Source organism: Eurosta solidaginis, chromosome 2 (assembly GCF_040869045.1).
Source record: "Eurosta solidaginis isolate ZX-2024a chromosome 2, ASM4086904v1, whole genome shotgun sequence".
Classification (NCBI taxonomy): Eukaryota; Metazoa; Arthropoda; class Insecta; order Diptera; family Tephritidae; genus Eurosta; species Eurosta solidaginis.
The window spans coordinates 165,866,239-165,889,014 of NC_090320.1; the positions used below are offsets into that span (position 1 = coordinate 165,866,239).

Sequence of the window (22,776 nt, forward strand, 5' to 3'; positions counted from 1 at the left end):
TGACACAACAATATATACTATATACGTAAACAAATGGTGAAATTTGAAGCTTATAGCTGTTAAAATGGGGTAGAAATTGCGAAAAGTTTCTTATCTGAACAATCGGTTGAATGAGATATATACTATATATACAACCGATCTCTCGCAAAACTGAAAGTGGGGAACAACACTCGACAAAATGTAAGGATTGTTTATTGCTTATTAAACTTAGTTAAGAATCATTTTATATCACATTAGGTCTATAAACAAAACTTTCTTGGTAAGCACTATGGCCGAAAATCCTGAAATAGGAAAGGGCTTCCAAAAAAAAAAAAAAGATAAAGCGCTGGCTTTTTGGAAGAAATTGAACAATTCCCTCAATAACATGGGCCCACCATAAAAATCAATCTCCGAATGGAAAAAGGTGACTATCAATGCAATGTGGCTATGGAATGTGCCATAATTTATATAGCCATTGCTTACAGGTTTGAATTGATCAAAAACGATACGTACGAAACCAGGCTGTCGAAAATACCAAAAATAGAAAAAATTCCGGTGGAGGACCTTGCAAGCAACAGTTTTTTCTGTATTAGCACAGTCAATTTTGGATATAACTGCGTCAGTAGCAGCTGCGGAAGGTGTCGAAGATGGCAAGCCTATTGGTTTGAATGCAACGAAATCAATTGGTAAGCAACGTGAAAATAACAGTAGTGATGAAGACAACAGCTCTAGTGAGGACTCTGAAGTGGAACTTAGTTGCACGGACAATAGCTTGGACGAAAATAGCACCGAAACTGCCGATGACACGCAAAGGGAAAGTGCTTTGCCTGCACAAAAAACCAGCCAGCAAAATCGCAAAAAAATTAACCCTTCGGAGCTATTAAACATTGAACTAGATGTTCAAAAAGAAATGAATGACAACGTCAGAAAGGGCTTGGAAATCCAGAGTCATCACTATACTGAAATAGAAGGCCACTTAAAGGAATTAAACCGAGGCCTCGAAAACTTTCAAAATATTCAAAAGAGTTTACTAAAGGAAACAAAACGCCACAATTCGGAAATTGAACGGCTAAGAAAAATTTAAGTTGACCATAAACTCATACTTATAAACAGCCAAATCGAGGTTCAGAATTTGAAAATACTAGCTGCAAAGAAAAGCTTAGGCATTAATTAGAATGTTTCGAACGTTTTTGTAAAAAAAAATGTATTTTATGTACTTTATTTTTTCAAATTGGTAAAGCAAGATTAACAATAAAGCCGCTTTTGAGCTAATATAAATCAGACATTTCTTTGAAGAGTTTCATTCAATTATAAAAACATTTTGTCATAAATTTACATAAGGCAATGGCTATATTTGCTTAATACGCTTAGCCTCATTGAGGTATGATGAATGCGATTCAGATTCTTCAAACTGCACGTGTTCAGAAATATCCGGTTGTGAAGATCTATTTGAAATAAAAGGTGTGTCATCGCCCGATACTTTAAGCATATATTGTGCAACGCGAAAAATACATTAGTAATTTGAACTGCTTTCTTAGGCGAATAATGTAGCTCCCTGGCTCCTAGTACACACCTCCATCTATTTTTTAAGACGCCATTGGTCCTTTCCACAATGTTACGTCCACGTGCATGAACCTCATTAAATTTGCTTTCTGTGGAGCCCTCTTCCGCTGATTTGTGGGGTTTTAGCAACCAAGGCTCCAGTGGATATCCAGCGTCACCTATGAACAAAATTTTACTTTGGGACTTACAGATTTCATTAAAATTTTACCTAGCAGCCAAACATTTCTAGTGCCTAGCAAGTAATCCTGCTCCATTGAAACCCTCAATTCACTTGTATTCCAAATTAATGAGTCATGGCAGGCTCCAGCGTGTGTAGCATCGACGTATCTTATTGCCATTTTGTTATCACATACCTGCAGATAAAATTATTAACATGCGTAAAAGTATACACAAATTTTACCAATCTACCAGCAAAACATTCATACTATAGTAACCCTTTCTGTTATAATATAAGTGTTTATTATTCCTAGGGCCTATGATTCTAACGTGTGTGCCATCTATGCAGCCAATAATGCCTGGGATATTAAATTGTTGATGAAAATCCAAAGCAATTTCACGCATTTCGTCTTAAGTAAGCCATTTTATCCACTGATTGCAAAGGCACTCCTCAGAAACATTCAATACTTCAGAAAAGACGTGGCTAAAACTTGACTCCGATAAGCCAACATCCACTTGCCTCCCTACTCCATTTTGGTATGCTCCTTCACCAAAAAATCTTAGAGCAGCTAAAAGCTTTACGACTGTGTCTATTGCAAAACGTTTACGTGCCCACTGGCAGACCACTGTGCAATACATCCAACAAATATTTGAACGCCGGCTTATTTATTCTATACAATTGGTGAAAGCTATGTATAAATAGTTAAAACGCGATTATTTATTTGGTTTACGAGTATAATTATTTGCATGTTTACCTTGCATTGGGTAATTCAAGGGGATTACACTTGACGCGTAATATCCTTCTGGACACTCGTTCAGCCAATTGCTGACTGGTATTAGTTTCTTCTTCAATTAAACAAAGGCGCAAGAAAGCACTAATCATTACAATTTTAATATTTAACGCAAAAATAAAAATGTTTGACTACACAACAGCAATTTTTTCTGCCAAAATTTGTAAACAAAACACTAGTGATGTTCACAATAGCATATTCGAAATTCGAATATAAGGATTGATTCACGTGAAATTAACGATACGAATTTTTTGTTCATGGGAAATAAAAAATTCATGGGATTGATTTATTCACATGGAGTTTACAATAAGGATGAATATTTCATTAATAATTTAAATTTATATGAGGTATTAGAAAGACTAAAATGTAAAGAAATGAATAAACTACGGGAACTTACTGTGTCTGGGTTTCATAGCTTATTTGTAGAACATCATGTATATCCGTTTATGTGCTGCAGCTTTTCCGTGCCAAGTATTGGCATTTCGCTCCAAAGGTGTCACTTAAACAACAAAAAAACCAAACATGTAGAAGGGACTTTATCAAATAACTTGCATATATTATTTTACTTTTCTTTTATGTTAGAGATGAAAGGTTAACTTTTTAGCGGCGAAAGTATGGTCCGAAATTTTGGTAGATCACCGTAGGAATTACGGTTTGGGACGACGAGACGAGACAACTTTCGTTTTTAACAAATTCTTGATTAGTACTCCTAATTCATACATACAATTATATTTCATTTTTTATCTTGCACCAATCGGGAAACTGAATACTTACATCAAAGCCGGTTGTTTAAGCGACTTAAACTATGACTTTTTTCTTTCGTTTGTTTCATTAGCCATTGAGTGTGCTTGTAATTCTCAACTTGTTAGTGAAATATTCTAAAGATATAGTTTTAGTTTTTAATTTAAAATTGAGGTTCTTCGAGTAGAAGATGGGGTGCCAATACCTCAGAGCCCAGTGCTCGCCTCCATATAACATTTTTTAAGCTATGGTCCTTCAAACCGGATGACCGGCTCCTATGGAATTACAACTAGACGACTAAGCCGTCTAGAGGGGGAGCATATTTAAGCGACTTAAACTATGACTTTTTTTCTTTCATTTGTTTTATTAGCCATTGAGTGTGCTTGTAATTCTTAACTTGTTAGTGAAATATTCTAAAGATATGGTTTTAGTTTTTAATTTAAAATTGAGGTTCTTCGAGTAGAAGATGGGGTGCCAATACCTCAGAGCCCAGTGCTCGCCTCCATATCACATTTTTTAAGGGTTCTTCAAATAGAAGATGAGGTGGCTCATTAGAGCGAAACCTCAGAGCCCCCAGTACTCGCCCCCAATGAATAAATACAAGAGGCTTTTCAAAGCAAAACAAGGTGGCTCATCCCGCAGCCAATACCTTGGAGCCCCCAGTGCTTGCCCAATGAATAAATACAAGGTGTAACAGGTACATAGTGACCTCTCTTTAAACAAATTTAAAAATAACAAACAAATACATATAAATAAAGATATCATAAATAAGGTGTACCGATGCTTTGCATCGTCCCGTCTTTTAAATACACCATAAACAAAGTAAAATAACATACAGTCCATTAAAATAGTAATTTATAAAATAAAAAAGATAATAAATTTAAAAAATGCTTGCTTGCAGTGGGCTTTGAACCCGCAACCCCAAACGTGTGAGTCGGGTACGTCATCCACTGTGCCACGACTCATACGCCTACAAGCGCATCAAATTACTCCCTTATAACTCATATTAAACTGCTCACCCGCAACTGCCCCACGCTCCTTCGCTCCTTCGGCGCCATTGACGGAACCAGCGTTTTTCAATAATATACATATATTCGGTATATCCCCACGAATAAATTTTGATGGCTCCCGCCAAATACAAATTTCTCCCGCCAGAATTATATTTTCCCGCCAAAAAATACATTTTATATATATGTACATTCTCACCCCAATATACACCTGTACATAAAAGCAGTGCATTAAAAAATTTCGAGGCAAATCCCACACACTTGCACAAAGTTAGTTCATTGCCCTTTAATACTTGTGTCCCTTGCGGTATAATTTAAATACATATCCCCACATCTGTATTATTATTTGCGATACCCAGCAAAAAATTCAGCAACATTCACATAGTTTGAAATACCCAGCAGCAAATTCTGCAGGTCATCCCAACTAGTCCCAGACTAATCCCAATTGAGTCTAACTGGTCCTAGCCTACCACACTCTCGACCAATAGGAAAACTTATCCCTTTGGTTTTCCCGTATAAATAAACACTCGGCAATCTCTAAATAACCAAAATAGCTAAAATAAAATTAAGCAAGTCCCTCTTCAGAATGGCTACGGTGGTCGAAAATAAATTTATATCCGAAACGGATCTCTTTACTGATTACTGCGCTCGGTTCGGCACAACCCAGATCGAAGATAACACCGAGGCATCCCTAAAAATAAAAGACAAAAATATCGATGTGTTCTGGGAAAGGGTACAAAGCGCATATGACGCCGTCGTAGAGTCAGATGACAACGACCTTCCCGACGACTTTAAGGCCTCAGCCTTCAATAAATACCGCGCCTGCCTCATAGTGTATGAAGACACAAAGGCAAGAATAGGCGATTAGCTCCAGCTAAGGGTACTAAGCAATCCCGTCACCGCTACAACTACCACTCCCCAAGAAAATTCCGGGATGCACCTCAAAGTACCCGCCTGTGACACCGAAGTCTTTTACGGGAGTTATGATCAATGGCCGTCCTTCCCTGACATGTTCACGGCGGTCTATATCAATCACCCCAAACTCTCGAGCGCCCAAAAACTGTACCACCTCAGGTACAAGACCCAAGGAAAAGCCGGCCAGATAGTAAAGCAATTCCCACTGAGTGATGACAACTTTGCTCTGGCGTGGGAAGCCCTGAAATCCCGTTACGAAAATAAAAGGGTCCTGGTAGACAATCAAATCCGAATTCTCATGAATCTAAAAGCGATTCAATCGGAAAACAGTGATGAAATCCAAAGACTGCAATCTTCCGTTAATAACTGTCTCCAGATATTAGCAACCCAACAAGTCTGGACAGACAGTTGGGACCCCATATTAATATATCTGGTAACCTCAAAACTGCCGGAAAATACAGTTGCGCTTTGGGAGCAATCTTTAAGCTCCAGACGAGACCTACCGAACTGGTCCCAAATGGATCATTTTCTGACTACTCGCTATGAGATAGTGGAAAGGGTGGATCAATGGTGACCAGCCAAATCCCGATATAATCCACCCTCCACCAATTTCTCAAAGCCTCCCTCAGGTCAAAACAATCCCCAGTTCAGGCAGGCTAAAACCCCTAACCCCCCGCAGAACAACAACTACTCCCAAAATCGTACAAATGCTCATGTGGCCGAGCATCAAAAAGTATACGCCTGCAGAATGTGCAAGCAGAACTCCCACAGGCTACAAAGCTGCTTGCATTACAAAAAGCTGGCAATCCCTGAACGGAAAAAATGCGTAAGAGAAAGCAATCTATGCGAAAACTGCCTGTCCCAAACCCACCTCTTAAACGATTGCACAAGCACAAGAACGTGCCTCCACTGCCAAGGTCGCCACAACTCCACCCTCCACGACGCCGGAGTATCTAATAAAACCAATGGCCCTCGGAAAACAACAGCTCAAGTAGCAACTAGTCAGGACGTTGCCAACACAGATCCCAACGAGGAACTTCCCACCACTTCAAACGCTGCCCGCATCCAATCTTTGCATGCAGCAAATGATAGCAAGATCGTTCTCCCCACAGCGAGAGTGTCCATAGAACACCGAGGGGACTGCTTCAGGCTCAGAGCCTTAGTGGAGCAAGGGTCAGAGCGTAGCTTCATCTCGTCGAAAGCTCAAATCAAGCTAGGCCTCCCATATACCCACTCCCTATTTGAAATATCGGGAATGGGAGGCGGAGTAGTACAAACCTCCAACAAGCTATGCTCACTGACCCTAGTCTCGAATGACCACAAGGTGAAAATAAAGGCCCAGGCAATAGTGCTACCTCGGCTCACTAGGCAACTCCCAACACTCAGGCTAAATAACGACCAAATGCGTAAATGGTCCCATCTCAAGCTAGCAGACCAGAACACTCAGAACCCCTCCCAAATTGATCTGGTATTAGGCAGCGATCTAATCCCTCAAATCATGCTAAATGGCATAGAAAAGATCTCGCCCACACTGCTAGCACAAAACACAATATTTGGCTGGATAATAAGTGGCCAAACCCCCGAAAAGGTCGGATCACACTCCTCTCAAGCGTGGGAAGTTACGAATGTCCAGCTGAATGAATAGCTAAGACAATTCTGGGAAATCGAAGAAATACCCAGAGTGCGAGTGGAAACCCCAGAAGATAAAATGTGCGAAGACTTTTATCAAAGCACAACCACTCGCATGGATGACGGTCGATATATGGTTCGGCTCCCCTTTAAATCAACATTCCCGAACGATATCGACCTAGGTCGATCCCTTACTGCAGCCCTACGACAGTTCCACGGCATGGAACGTACTCTCTCAAAAAAGGGCGATCTCAAGCAGCAATACGACCAGGTTACCCGAAAGAAATGATGAGTGACAACGGCACAACATTCATTGGTGCTAAGCGAGCCACCGAAGTAGAGTTCGTGACCTTCCTCAACGAAGTCTCGACAGATATTTTCCAAAAATATGCGCCACAAGGCATCGATTGGAAATTTATACCCCCCCCCCCCCCCCCCGCACCCCACATGGGCGGATTATGGGAATCTGCCGCCAAAAGCTTTAAAACCCATCTTAAAAGGGTCGCCGGAACACACAGCTTCACCTTTGAAGACTTCTCGACTCTATTAATTCGTATCGAGGCCTTTCTCAACTCTCGTCCTATCTCCCCGCTTTCTCAGGACCCAGCGGATCTCACCGCCCTCACACCCGGACACTTTCTCCGAGGCGTACCCCTTCTCGCCATCCCCGAGCCGAACTATGAACACCTCTCTATGATCAACCGTTGGGAAGGGTTGAAAGTTTTACATCACCAATTCAGCAAACGCTGGAAGAATGACTATTTCATGGAGTTACATAAGCGGTATCGATGGCAAACCGCTCAACCTCCCCCTAAAATCGGCGATCTAGTCGTCATTAAGGAAGACAACCTACCTCAACCTCGCCTGGTTCCCTATTATCTCCCGACCTAACTACAGTCCACTAAGACTAAAGATTGACACCATCTCAGAACATAACTGAACCATCCCGTATCTCTCACAATCAGTCTCTAACCTGGCGATTCCTCTCAGATATACCACTAATGTGCATTCATATCCTCTCCTTTCACAGATGGATCGTCAGCGCCCCCGGTTCCCACACCACGTCGCTCGCTGGAATCGCGAGTCGTAGTACCCGCAGCCCCGACACGTCGCATCACCCCCGCGGTGGCTGATTACCGCAAATGTCGTCTCTGTTTGCAGCATCACGCGCTTTTGGTGTGCCTTGTCTTTCAGGCAATGCCCACGCATCAGCGGTTGGTTATGGTCAAGGCACACCAATTCTGTAGCAACTGTTTGGCATTATCGCATCGGACCAACCTATGCACATCTACTGAACGATGCCGGGACTGCGGGGGCTGCCACCACACCATGCTACACGGCGGCACCGGAGGCCGCCAAGCACCCACCGAAGAGGAGTCTCATCCACAACCACGCCGCCGCGTCGCTACACATCACCGTCGTCGTCGTCAACAGCAGCCTGCGAGGTCGCCTCGGCGCGCGCCTACCGCGCATCCAACCCCGAGACGCAGCGTCGGGGAGCGTACCATCCGGTGCACCGCGACCGGCTTGCGCACCGCCACATACAAAACGAAGGTGGGAAAAATCCTGATCCAGGAAGCAGTACGCGCCTTGCAGGAGCTGAAGCACACATTAGGCGCTTAGTGCGCCTAGGCGGCCCAGGATGGTTACGCGGTGTAGGCTGTCATCCGTCCCATCTCTCTCCTTTTTTATACGTATCTCTATGAATTTATATATATATAACCCGTACTTGGTATTATATTCGACTATTGAATTGTATTATATCGAATATCTATGAATTTATATATATACCCCGTCTCTTGTATTGTATTCGATTATTGAAGTGTATTATATTGAATTATACCCTAAAATCAATGCATTGTATTTACCCTTAAATTCCCTATTGGGAATCCTCATGGCCGTGTGGCAGCCTCCACCGCGCAAAATCCACCAAATCAAATTCGCCGCAAGTACAGGAGGGCGATCTGGCATGATCGCCACCTGTCAAAAAAAAACCACCACCTTTTTTTGGCAACACATATATTTTATTATCATCAAAGTGAACAAAATTTGCTGGTAATTTTTTTTCCTTTGTGCTCTACAAAATAAGTTGTATAAAAAACCGGCGTAGGACGGAAAATAGAACGTCAATAAATTAATCGATTTAAAGCTTTACAAATATTCTACTGAAATCGTTGTGCTCAGCCAAATATAGCAAAGTGGTTAATGTGAAAATTTACACGCTTGTGTCGTACATTCTTCATCTTTGAATCATGTGAAAGTTTTCTACATATGTACGTATCATTAATCGTAAATAAACTAGAATCTTGGTGTATCTACGTTCGAAATAAATATACGAAAAGCAGCGTTTGCTTGCTAGCGCAATTTAAACCTTGCAACGGTTCCTTACTATCTCATCATCAAAGGGGTGGCGGGTAAAACGAAGTGGAGTTCAAGTCAAGTGAAATCAGGGAAAGCTTTGGCCGCAAATATCAGTGCAAGTCGCACTATCTTCACCGCAGGAACACATATACAACAGGTGAGTCGTACTGCATCCATACCAGTGTGACTACCGGTAAATATACCGACGGAGTGGAGTTGGGCATCAAATTTACTCTCTGCGCTCCCACAACAAGGTCACAGACTTGAAAATGGAGCGAGCAAATGAAGCCATTGTGCGGAAACTTAACGCCACAAGCTTTTTCCCAATTTTTCCTCTTCCTTGGATTTTGCGGGACTATGAAAAACTTCACTCCCGCTTTCTCCCTTCTAATATTGCACAAACAACACTTTCCCATTTTTAAATATACCCAAGTAAATTCTTTTTTTTACAAAAATTTGCAAAACATTTAAAAACCACTGCGTAGTAAGAAATTTTCACATCAAAAGTAAATAAACAAAAAATGGAAACATAAACAAAGTTTGATATTTTATGACCAGCTTCGAATGAAAAAACATATAAAATGCAACTCTTATGCTTTTACCTGGTTATTGTACCATGATTTGGCTTTTTTTTTTCGTGTTGAAAATTTATAAAGTGGGGCCACGTGCACACTTTCAACTTTTGTGAACTTTTTCATTACATGACATATGAATTGTAGGTTGACATACCTGAAATATTTGTAATGATTGAACAAATGATTGAAGATTTAATTAAAATCTTTTGCGTTTCGAGACTTAATTTTGTATGATAAAACTTGTAAGATTTAACGTTAAATCCTCTCAGATGCATAAATCTCGAATAAAGCTCTAAGTGGAGATATGCTATTATAAGTTTTCATATAAATTTCATTTGGCAATATATTATTTAATAAGTGCTCTCGCCAACACTTTGGATTTACGTAAGAAATGTGAACGAAACAACGAAAACGATAGAGAATATCCTTGCTGGCAAAGTGATTTTACAAAGTATGATTGACATGGAACTAGGGGTTGGGTGGCGGGATTACCTAGAAGGTTCAATATGATCATATTCAATCGTTCCGGGATGGTCGGGCTTGCACCTTAATGGTGCTTGTTACCGGAAAGTACTGGAGCTCTGTTGGAAAGGAGGCATCAACATCGATAACAATCTTTATCGCTACAACAATAACAACAATGGGCTAGTACCTAACCTGCGAAATATTATAAGTGTACATGCACCCTACTATTCTTGGTGTGTTCTTATGGCAATTGATGGTATTTTATTTCAAAATAAAAGCAATATTCCCCAAATTTAAAATTTATAAACTTTGAAACATTTTCTGAAAGGGTCATTGTGAATTCATACAAGTGGCGAATGTTTGACAAAAACGTTCACTATAGTAAACAGCCTCGATCAGTAGTTCATTCACTATTCGATTACTTAAATCATTTGCTCAATTGTGTTTTTCAAAAATTTTTGTAGACGACTGGTATATTCCATTATTTACATATTGTTACGAATATAAGCAACACTAAGGGATACTATCATCTCTAAGCCAATAGTAAGGAATGACTTGTATGCACATCAACAAATCAATCATTATGTCTATACATATGTCCATACAAGCAGCGGAGAGACGCACAAACACATGCATATATCTGAGATACTCCCAAAACTAGGCAATCATATGTGGAAGTATCACTCACATATACACGCACATATGGCTATGCGAGAAGCTATAATAATCGTGCGTCTGTAGTTATAGCTGAGAAATGTATAGCTGGTAAACGAGTAGTAAATTCTAGAAATAGAAACGCCTAGAAGTATGCGAACGAGACATCGCAGAGTATAAAATGAGTTAAAGCTGTGTAAACAGTAATCAATTTGATTTAAGCACGCTATATGTTGAGAAGTAGCAGTGTTATTGTGAAAGTAGTCTAGTAAAACCATTTTGCATTATTGAATATTGGAGTTATTTATTCAACATTTTAGTGATTCGAACGTTAGCAGAAGGTTGCAAATAAACGGAATTTAACTTGGACACGGCAAAGTTAAGTGAATTAAGGTTTCAGCAACTGAAAAAGGAGTTGGAGAACCGTGGATTGAAAACAACCGGCAACAAGATCGAACTTCAAGCATGGCTACGAGCGGCAATGGAGTTGGTATCCTATACACGTAAGCATTTGGTGAAATTTGAAGCTTCTAGCTGTTTAAATGGGGAAGAAATTGCGCAAAGTTTCTTATCTCAACAATCGGTTGTATGAGATATATACTATATATACCACCGGTCTCTATGATTTTTTCAGGCAACAGTATATGCTATACACGTAAACATTTGGTGAAATTTGAACATATCTAACCGATTTTTAAGATAAATATAAAATAAAAAATAGGTAGGTACTTTGTGTGAGGATGCAAAGCTTTACGTTTTTTGTGGTCTGCATGTAAAAACTATGACTACGAATCACGTATCTCAAAAATATATAACGTAAGCGTAACTATTTGATGAATTTTGAAGCTTCTGGCCGTAAAAAAAGGGCAAAAAATACAGTTTATATGGGGTATATAATATATATACCACCGATATCTATGATTTTTTCAGACAACAATATATGCTATATACGTAAGCATTTGGTGAAATTTGAAGCTTCTAGCTGTTAAAACGGAGCAGAAATTGCGTAATGTTTCTTATCTGAACAATCGGTTGTATGAGATATATACTATGTATACCACCGATCTCAATGATTTTTTCGGATATCAATATATGCTATACACGTAAGCATTTGGTGAAATTTGAAGCTTCTAGTTGTTAAAATGGGGCCGAAATCGCAAAAAAAATATATATATTAGATATATACTAAATATACCATCATATATATATTATATTATTGACACAACAATATATACTATATACGTAAGCAATCGGTGAAATTTTAAGCTTATAGTTGTTAAACTGGGGTAGAAATTGCGAAAAGTTTCTTATCTGAACAATCGGTTGAATGAGATATATACTATATATACAACCGCTCTCTATGATTTTTTCAGACAACAATATATGCTATATACGTAAGCATTTGGTGAAATTTGAAGCTTATAGCTGTTAAAATTGGGCTAAAATTGCGAAAATATATATATATACCACCATATATATACTATATATACCACCGATCTTTATGATTTTTTCAGACAACAATATATGCTATATACGTAAGCATTCGTTGAAATTTGAAGCCTCTAGCTCTTAAAATAGGGCAGTAATTACGAAAAGTTTGTTATCTGAAAAATTGGTTGTGGGGGATATATACTATATATGCGACCGATCTCATCAATTTTTTCAGACAACAATATGTGCAATATACGAAAATATATGATGAAGTTTGAAGCTTCAATCTGTTAAATCGAGTAAGATATTACAAAAATTCTCTTTTTCTGAAAAATCGGTTGTATGGAGGATATATGCTATAGGGGTCCGATCCGGCCGGTTTCGACAAATGTCTAATCGGACACCCAAATACACCCCCTCACCAAATTTTATCAAGATATCTCAAAAATTGAGGAACTAGTTTGCATACAAACCGACAGACGGACAGACGGACAGACGGACAGACGGACATGGCTAAATCAACTCAGCTCTTCAACCTGATTATTTCGGTATACTTAATGGTGGGTCTATCTATTTTCTTTTAAGGACTTACAATTTTGGGTTTCGTGACGAAATTAATATACCATTTCATTTTCATGAAAGGTATAAAAATAGGTAGGTACTTTGTGTGAGGATGCAAAGCTTCACGTTTTTTGTGGTCTGCATGTAAAAACTATGACTACGAATCACGTATTTCAAAAATATATGACCTAAGCGTTACCATTTGATGAAATTTGATGAATTTTGAAGCTTCTAGCCGTAAAAAAGGGGCAAAAATGACAGTTTATATGAAGTATATAATATATATACCACCGATCTCTATGATTTTCTCAGACAACAATATATGCTATATACGTAAGCATTTGGAGAAATTTGAAGCTTCTAGCTGTTAAAACGGAGTAGAAATTGCGCAACGTTTCTTATCTGAACAATCGGTTGTATGAGATATATACTATATATACCACCGATCTCAATGATTTTTTCAGACAACAATATATGCTATACACGTAAGCATTTGGTGAAACTTGAAGCTTCTAGCTCTTAAAATGGGGCCGAAATCGCAAAAAAAAATATATATACTATATATACCATCATATATATATTATATATATCACCGATCTCTATGATTTTTTGACACAACAATATATACTATATACGTAAGCAATCGGTGAAATTTGAAGCTTATAGCTGTTAAAATGGGGTAGAAATTGCGAAAATTTCTTATCTGAACAATCGGTTGAATGAGATATATACTATATATACAACCGATCTCTATGATTTTTTCAGACAATAATATATGCCATATACGTAAGCATTCGGTGAAATTTGAAGCTTCTAGCTGTTAAAATGTGGTAGAGATTGCGAAAAGATTCTTATCTGAACAATCGGTTGAATGAGATATATACTATACATACAACCGATCTCTATGATTTTTTCAGACAACAATATATGCTATATATGTAAGCATTTTGTGAAATTTGAAGCTTATGGCTGTTAAAAATGGGCTAAAATGGCGAATATATATATATATATATACTATATATATCTATCTATAAATCTTATAAAATAACGTCGCTAAATGCCATGTATGCACATAACTTCACAGAGAATGCTCCGATTTTAAAACGGTTTTTTGCATTTGAAAGCTTAGCTACGTGAGATGGTACAGTTAATATAATTTAAAGGTATATATTTTAGGGGCGTGGCAAATTGCCAAAATGTAGTAAAAAATCATCAAATTTTTGTTTACACAGCTATAACTCATAAACGGATGGATGGATTTAAAAAATTCTACTTTTCAGTAAAACGTTGAAATATTTACCTTCGATCTGCATCAAAAAAAAATACTTCATTCCTTTCTTATATCAGCCAAATTGTTTAAACAAAAGTAACATTTTTATCAAAAAATGCGTATGTGTGTTTGTTCGCTGTGAACTGTCCGCGCTAATTGCTTTTGAGTGAAGCTTGATGCGACACATACATACGTACGTATATAGCATTCGCTGCGTTATTTAACTTCGGGCGTAAGTTTATAGGTATGTATGGATTTACATATGTATGTATTTTCATATCATATGAGCTTGACATAGGTATAAAAAAAATAAATGTAAGGCGCGATAACCCCCGAAGAGATCTAAGGCCGAGCTTCTCTTCCACTTCCAATTTGCGTCGTGCTCCTATTGATTTTCCCTACAAATCGGCCGGACGGGACCTACATGTTTTATGCCGACTCCGAACGGCATCTGCAAGGCAGATGAGTTTTCACTGAGAGCTTTTCATGGCAGAAATACACCGGGAGCGCTTGCCAAACACTGCCGAGGGGCGACCCCGCTTAGAAAAATTTTCTTCTAATTGAAAAACCTTATTTCTAAAATTTTGATGTTCCTTTGCCCGGGGTGTGAACCCAGGGCATACGGTGTGGTAGGCGGAGCACGCTACCATCACACCACGGTGGCCGCCAATAACATAAAAATTGACATAGGTATGTACATACATATTTATGCAACATAAATGGTTAAGAATGCATACATCTATTGAAAAATAATCTTTCGTTAAAAATATTAAACAGTTCCTTAAAATTCTTCAAAAAATTTTATTATAAAACCAAGTCGCTTTTGCTGTCCCATGTCCCTTTGAATGCTTAAACCTTTAAAACTACGCAACGGATTTTGATGCGCTTTTTTAAATAGATAAAGAGTGATTGAAGAGGAAGGAACGGATGAACATATTTGGCTGAAAATTGGTGGAGGGGTAGCTTAGAACCAGGAGACAGACATAGGCTAATTTTTATCCCGTTCTGGATAGAGTCTTGAGATCAAAACGTGGACCTGGGTAATCCTGGGATATGTTTGTACAATATGGGTATCGAATGTAAGCTGTTTATGAGTACTTCAATACGGGGTATTTTACGTACCCGCGGATAACTAGCGTCTCGAGATATAAGCGAAAACGTGGACGCGGGTACCCATAGAATGTGTTTATAGAATATGGATAACAAATGAAAGCTGTTATGAGTGCTTTAGTACAGAGTAGTTTTTATACCGCTGGGTGACTAGGGTCTCAAGATATGGGCAAAACCTGGACCCGGATACCCCAAGAATGTGTGTGTAATATGGATATCAAATGAAAGGGTTTGCTGAGAGCTTTAAAGTAATTTTCATTGTGATATTCGATTTAGTTGCATTAACCTGGCAAAACTAATAAATGTGCATGCGAACCCGAAATAAATACATTAATTAATAATACCCACATAAGTATTTACATACGTCCTATTCGATTTGCTTGGCAATAAGGGATGAAGAAGAATGGGAAAAACTTTAGAGAAGAGAAAATAGGGAAGGAGAAGGATACTGAGAAAGAGATAGAGTGAGACGAAAATAGAGAGAGATGAAGCGAAAAGACGGTGGGATGAGGGGGGGGGGGGGGGGGGGGGGGGGGGCAGAGTTAGACGGAAAAAGCCAGAACATTGTCTGACGGGTCTGCTAGGATACTATATATACCACCATATATATACTATATATACCACCGATCTTTAAGATTTTTTCAGACAACAATATATGCTGTATACGTAAGCATTCGTTGAAATTTGAAGCCTCTAGCTCTTAAAATAGGGCAGTAATTACGAAAAGTTTCTTATCTGAACAATCGGTTGTGGGGGATATATACTATATATACCACCGATCTTATCAATTTTTTCAGGCAACAATATGTGCAATATACGAAAATATATGGTGAAGTTTGAAGCTTTAATCTGTTAAAGTGAGTAAGATATTACAAAGATCCTCTTTTTCTGACAAATCAGTTGTATGGAGGATATATGCTATAGGGGTCCGATCCGGCCGGTTCCGACAAATGTCTAATCGGACACCCAAATACACCCGCTCACCAAATTTTATCAAGATATCTCAAAAATTGAGGGACTAGTTTGCATACAAACAGACAGACGGACAGACGGACATGGCTAAATCAACTCAGCTCTTCAACCTGATTATTTCGGTATACTTAAGTAATGGTGGGTCTATCTATTTTCCTTTAAGGACTTACAATTTTGGGTTTCGTGACGAAATTAATATACAATTTCATGTTCATGAAAGGTATAAAAATAGGTTGGTACTTTGTGTGAGGATGCAAAGCTTCACGTTTTTTGTGGTCTGCATGTAAAAACTATGACTACGAATCACGTATTTCAAAAATATATGACCTAAACGTAACTATTTGATGAAATTTGATGAATATTGAAGCTTCTAGCCTTAAGAAAGGGGCAAAAATGACAGTTTATATGAAGTATATAATATATATACCACCGATCTCTATGATTTTTTCAGACATCAATATATTCTATACACGTAAGCATTGAAATTTGAAGCTTCTAGCTGTTAAAATGGGGCAGAAATCGCAAAAAAAATATATATACTATATATATACTATATATACCATCATATAAATATTATATTTATCACCAATCTCTATGATTTTTTGACACAACAATATATACTATATACGTAAGCAATCGGTGAAATTTGAAGCTTATAGCTGTTAAAATGGGGTAGAAATTGCGAAAATTTTCTTATCTGAACAATCGGTTGAATGAGATATATACTATATATACAACCGATCTCTATGATTTTTCCAGATAACAATATATGCCATATACGTAAGCATTCGGTGAAATTTGAAGCTTCTAGCTGTTAAAATGGGGCTAAAATTGCAAAAATATATATATATATACTATATATATACTATATATACCACGATATATATACTATATATACCACCGATCTTTATGATTTTATCAGACAACAATATATTCTATATACGTAAGCATTCTTTGAAATTGGAAGCCTCTAGCTCTTAAAATAGGGCAGTAATTACGAAAAGTTTCTTATCTGAACAATCGGTTGTGGGGGATATATACTATATATACGACCGATCTCATCAATTTTTTCAGGCAACAATATGTGCAATATACGAAAGTATATGGTGAAGGTTGAAGCTTCAATCTGTTAAATTGGGTAAGATATTACAAAAATCCTCTTTTTCTGACAAATCAGTTGTATGGAGGATATATGCTATAGGGGTCCGATCCGGCCGGTTCCGACAAATGTCTAATCGGACACCCAAATACACCCGCTCACCAAATTTTATCAAGATATCTCAAAAATTGAGGGACTAGTTTGCATACAAACAGACAGACGGACAGACGGACATGGCTAAATCAACTCAGCTCTTCAACCTGATTATTTCGGTATACTTAATGGTGGGTATATCTATTTTCCTTTAAAGACTTACAATTTTGGGTTTCGTGACGAAATTAATATACCATTTCATTTTCATGAAAGGTATAAAAAGAGAATTTTATTGTAGTAGTTAATTCCGTATCCTACTTTTATGGATGATTTGTCCTCTTTCGGTCACTTCCGAGCTGTTCCTGTCTTCTTTTACTATTTCCCTACTATATAATTTGCTTAGATTTGTTTCTAAACTCCTATTTTTTTTTTTTACAAATATGACTTGTCCTGGCAAGTAGTATTAACTTTTGAAAATTCTCGTATCTTGTTATACTCAGTTGAGCAGAGCTCACAGAGTATATTAACTTTGATTGGCTTACGGTTGGTTGTACAGGTATAAAGGAATCGAGATAGATATAGACTTTCATATATCAAAATCATCAGGATCGAAAAAAATTGATTGAGCCATGTCCGTCCGTCCGTTACACGATAACTTGTGTAAATTTCGAGGTATCTCGATGAAATTTGGTAAGTATGTTCCTGAGCACTCATCTCAGATCACTATTTAAAATGAACGATATCGGACTATAACCGCACCCACTTTTTCGATATCGAAAATTTCGAAAAACCGAAAAAGTGCGATAATTCATTACCTAAGACGGATAAAGCGATGAAACTTGGTAGGTGGGTTGAACTTATGACGCAGAATAGAAAATTACTAAAATTTGGGACAATGGGCGTGGCATCGCCCACTTTTAAAAGAACGTAGACCCGGTGTCTATCAAAAAGTCTAGTGCGTCTCCACTTCTAGATACGAATTCGTTATAAGGAAGTGAAGACGGGGTTAATCTCAAAAATGAATGGTGTCGAGGTTGTAGCATTCCTGTTCGCGATTCTCCATTCCATTTTGTCTCTTTACATTATCATCTGATTTTGGAAATTGGTTTGACGTTTGGGGTTTATGTTCCCCCCGTATATGTGGTCAGGATCTTCATATACTTGTTGCTCACCTGGATTCGCTGATCCCGTATCAACATGGAAGTTCCTTTGAATCTTGTTGGGTTGATGCATATGTTGAGATGAGAGGGGACGCTTCTGTGCGTAATTACTTTGATTGTCATTTGGCCTGTTTTGGTAATTTACCTGTCTTGAGTGAATAGAATGATCTACCTCCATAGGCACAGGTGGTTTAGGGGGTAAATTAGGCCTATTCGTATTAGGATTGTTCGCTTGATTGTTATAACCGGATTAATTCATACGGAATCCTTGGTTATTTTTAGGGTAATTGTAGTTATTAGGTGACGTAAATGGCTGTTGTTGACGATACGTTTGTGGTTGATATCTATTCGGTTGTCGATTAAAGGTTTGCGTTCTTGGTATAAAATTAGTTCTAGGCGTCGTAGAATATGCCATTTCGGGATAAAATTGTCTATTATTATTATAACTTGCGTTTTGTCGAGGAGGTCGGGGTGGTGCGTAGTTGACTGTTTTGTTCATGCTATGTGCATGATTCATACGAAATGCCATATTGTCAAGTTTCTGACACAGGTGTAATGCCTGTGGCAGTGTGGTTGGTTCGCGGATGCTAAGTAGACGAGGAAGGTCTCCGTTAAGTCCACGAACGAAGGTATCGAGGGCTTTATCTCTGTACGAATTTGTCATGGTTCTAATTGATTCCTCTCCTAAGTCTAGGGAGGATATCTTGTCTAAGATAAGGGGCAGATGTTGGTAAACTTTTTGGTAAAACGTCGGGATGTTGTCGTTTCTTTGGGTCAGAGTTGTCATTTGGTACTCGAGCGTACCAATGTCTCTTTTATCTGAGTAATGCATCATGAGGCATTTCCTAATTTGTGCCCAATCGAGCGGTGTGCTATACGATTCTACCGCAGTGTCGGCGTCGCCGACAATTTTGTGCCTAACTGTATGGAGTATTGAAAAGTACTTTGGTGTATCCCTCAATCCTTCGTAAACCTTAAATATTCTTTCGACGCTTTTCCGCCAGGAGTTAAATTCTCCTGGACGTCCCGAGAACTCGCGTAGGCATTTGACCATATCTGGTATTTTGTCTAATTCATTAATGTTATTTACGTTCACTATCACATTATGGTCGGGTTGATGAAAATCATTTATTGGTGGAGTTTTAATTCTCTCCATGACTTCTTTAACCATTGTATCTACTAATGAGGAATTTAGGGTAGAGGGGTTTTCTTGTTGTGGGGGTTTTCCCTGCTAGGAAGACCCATATTCTAACCTAATTTGATTCAATTGATTAACCAATTCTTCCGCGGTATCCGGCATTTTTCTCAACAGAGCAATTAGATTTCCTAAAATTTTTAGTTTTTATTATTATACTCAGTTGAGCAGAGCTCACAGAGTATATTAAGTTTGATTGGATAACGGTTGGTTGTACATATATAAAGGAATCGAGATAGATATAGACTTCCATATATCAAAATAATCAGGATCGAAAAAAAATTTGATTGAGCCATGTCCGTCCGTCCGTCCGTCCGTCCGTCCGTCCGTTAACACGATAACTTGAGTAAATTTTGAGGTATCTTGATGAAATTTGGTATGCAGGTTCCTGAGTACACATCTCAGATCGCTATTTAAAATGAACGATATCGGACTATAACCACGCCCACTTTTTCGATATCGAAAATTTCGAAAAACCGAAAAAGTGCGATAATTCATTACAAAAGACAGCTAAAGCGACGAAACTTGGTAGATGAGTTGAACTTATGACGCAGAATAGAAAATTAGTAAAATTTTGGACAATGGGCGTGGCACCGCCCACTTTTAAAAGAAGGTAATTTAAAAGTTTTGCAAGCTGTAATTTGGCAGTCGTTGAAGATATCTTGATGAAATTTGGCAGGAACGTTACTTCTATTACTATATGTACGCCTAATAAAAATTAGCAAAATCGGAGAAGGACCACGCCCACTTTTAAAAAAAAAATTTTTTTAAAGTAAAATTTTAACAAAAAATTTAATATCTTTACAGTATATAAGTAAATTATGTCAACATTCAACTCTAGTAATGATATGGTGCAACAAAATACAAAAAAAAAAGAAAATTTCAAAATGGGCGTGGCTCCGCCCTTTTTCATTTAATTTGTCTAGGATACTTTTAACGCCATGAGTCGAACAAAAATTAACCAATCCTTTTGAAATTTGGTAGGGGCATAGATTTTATGACATTAACTGTTTTCTGTGAAAATGGGCGAAATCGGTTGATGCCACGCCCAGTTTTTATACACAGGCGTCCGTCTGTCCTTCCGCATGGCCGTTAACACGATAACTTGGGCAAAAATCGACATATCTTTAATGAACTTAGTTCACGTGCTTACTTGAACTCACTTTATCTTGGTATGAAAAATGAACGAAATCCGACTATGACCACGCCCACTTTTTCGATATCGAAAATTACGAAAAATGAAAAAATCCCATAATTCTATACCAAATACGAAAAAAAGCATGAAACATGGTAAGGTAATTGGATTGTTTTATTGACGCGAAATATAACTTTAGAAAAAACTTTATAAAATGGTTGTGACACCTACCATATTAAGTAGAAGAAAATGAAAAAGTTCTACAGGGCGAAATAAAAAACCCTTAAAATCTTGGCAGGTATTACATATATAAATAAATTAGCTGTATCCAACAGATGATGTTCTGGGTCACCCTGGTCCACATTTTGGTCTATATCTGGAAAACGCCTTCACACCACTCCCTTTTAAAACTCTCATTAATACCTTTAATTTGATACCCATATCGTACAAACTCATTCTAGAGTCACCCCTGGTCCACCTTTATGGCGATATCTCGAAAAGGCGTCCACCTATAGAACTAAGCCCCACGCCCTTTTAAAATACTTATTAACACCTTTCATTTGATACCCATATCGTAAAAACATATTCTAAAGTCACCCCTGGTCCACCTTTATGGCGATATCTCGAAAAGGCGACCACCTATACAACAACCACCACTCCCTTTTAAAACCCTTATTAATACCTTTAATTTGATACCCATATCGTACAAACATATTCTAGAGTCACCCCTGGTCCACCTTTAGGGCGATATTTCGAAACGGCGTCCACCTATAGAACTAAGGCCCACTCCCTTTTAAAATACTCATTAACGCCTTTCGTTTGATGCCCATATTGTACAAACAAATTCTAGGGTCACCCCTGGTCACCTTATGGCGATATCTCGAAACGGCGTGCACCTATGGAACTAAGGACTACTCCCTTTTAAAATGCTCATTAACACCTTTTTTTTGATACCCATATTGTACAAACAAATTCTAGGGTCACCCCTGGTCCACCTTTGTGGCGATATCTCGAAATGGCGTCCACCTATGGAACTAAGGATTACTCCCTTTTAAAATACTCATTAACACCTTTCATTTGAAACCCATATCGTACAAACGAATTCTAGAGTCAACCCTGATCCACCTTTATGGCTATATCCCTAAATGGCATCCACCTATAGAACTATGGCCCACTCCCTCATAAAATACTCTTTAACGCCTTTCATTTGATACACAGTCCAGGGTTTCCCTCGGTTCATTTTCTTACATGGTTATTTTCCCTTATGTTGTCACCATAGCTCTCAACTGAGTATGTAATGTTCGGTTACACCCGAACTTAACCTTCCTTACTTGTTTTTAATTAATTTTTACTAAACCGCTTTTGATCCTCTTTTTTTTCTAAAAAAAATTTTACCTTTCTAAAACTTGCAAGGATAATTCTCTTAATTTCACTTTTTGTTTCCTTTTTTCTTATATTTCTTATTATTCCTCTTCTTAAATTTTTTATACGAATTTTTCTTTTCTTTCCTTTTTTTGTTTCCTTTTTTCTGAAAAAAATCTTTTCCTTTAAAAAATTTGCAAAGTCAATTCTTGAAATTTCACTTATTATTTTTGCTTTTGTTTCTTTTTTCTCTAAGATTTATTATTATTCTTCTTTTTTAAACTTTTTTATCTGAATTTTTTCTTTTCACAGTTGTATCTTTGATAATAATTTTTTTTATCTCACAATTTCTTTTACATAATAAAAACGATTTCACTTTTTGTTACTTTTTGCTTTCTTACATAGCTAAATCTTACATAAAAAACATTGGTCCAGCGAATGTCCTTGGGGTTGATGAGTGGTTCGAATTTATCCTGTTTCCTTTCCGGTACTGAGGGTTCTAGCCGCTACTTTTATCCAGGTCCTTGTAAAGTGTATGCCGCACACACGTAG

At 37.9% G+C, this 22,776-nt stretch overlaps 1 protein-coding gene across 4 annotated transcripts in view; it reads left to right on the forward strand.

The window, feature by feature from the left end:
- The window catches only part of ninaC (STKc_myosinIII_N_like and MYSc_Myo21 domain-containing protein ninaC), a 2,219,740-nt gene that overhangs the window by 1,484,754 nt on the left and 712,210 nt on the right, over window positions 1-22,776 (forward strand). The gene's annotated exons all lie outside the window — the stretch shown is intronic.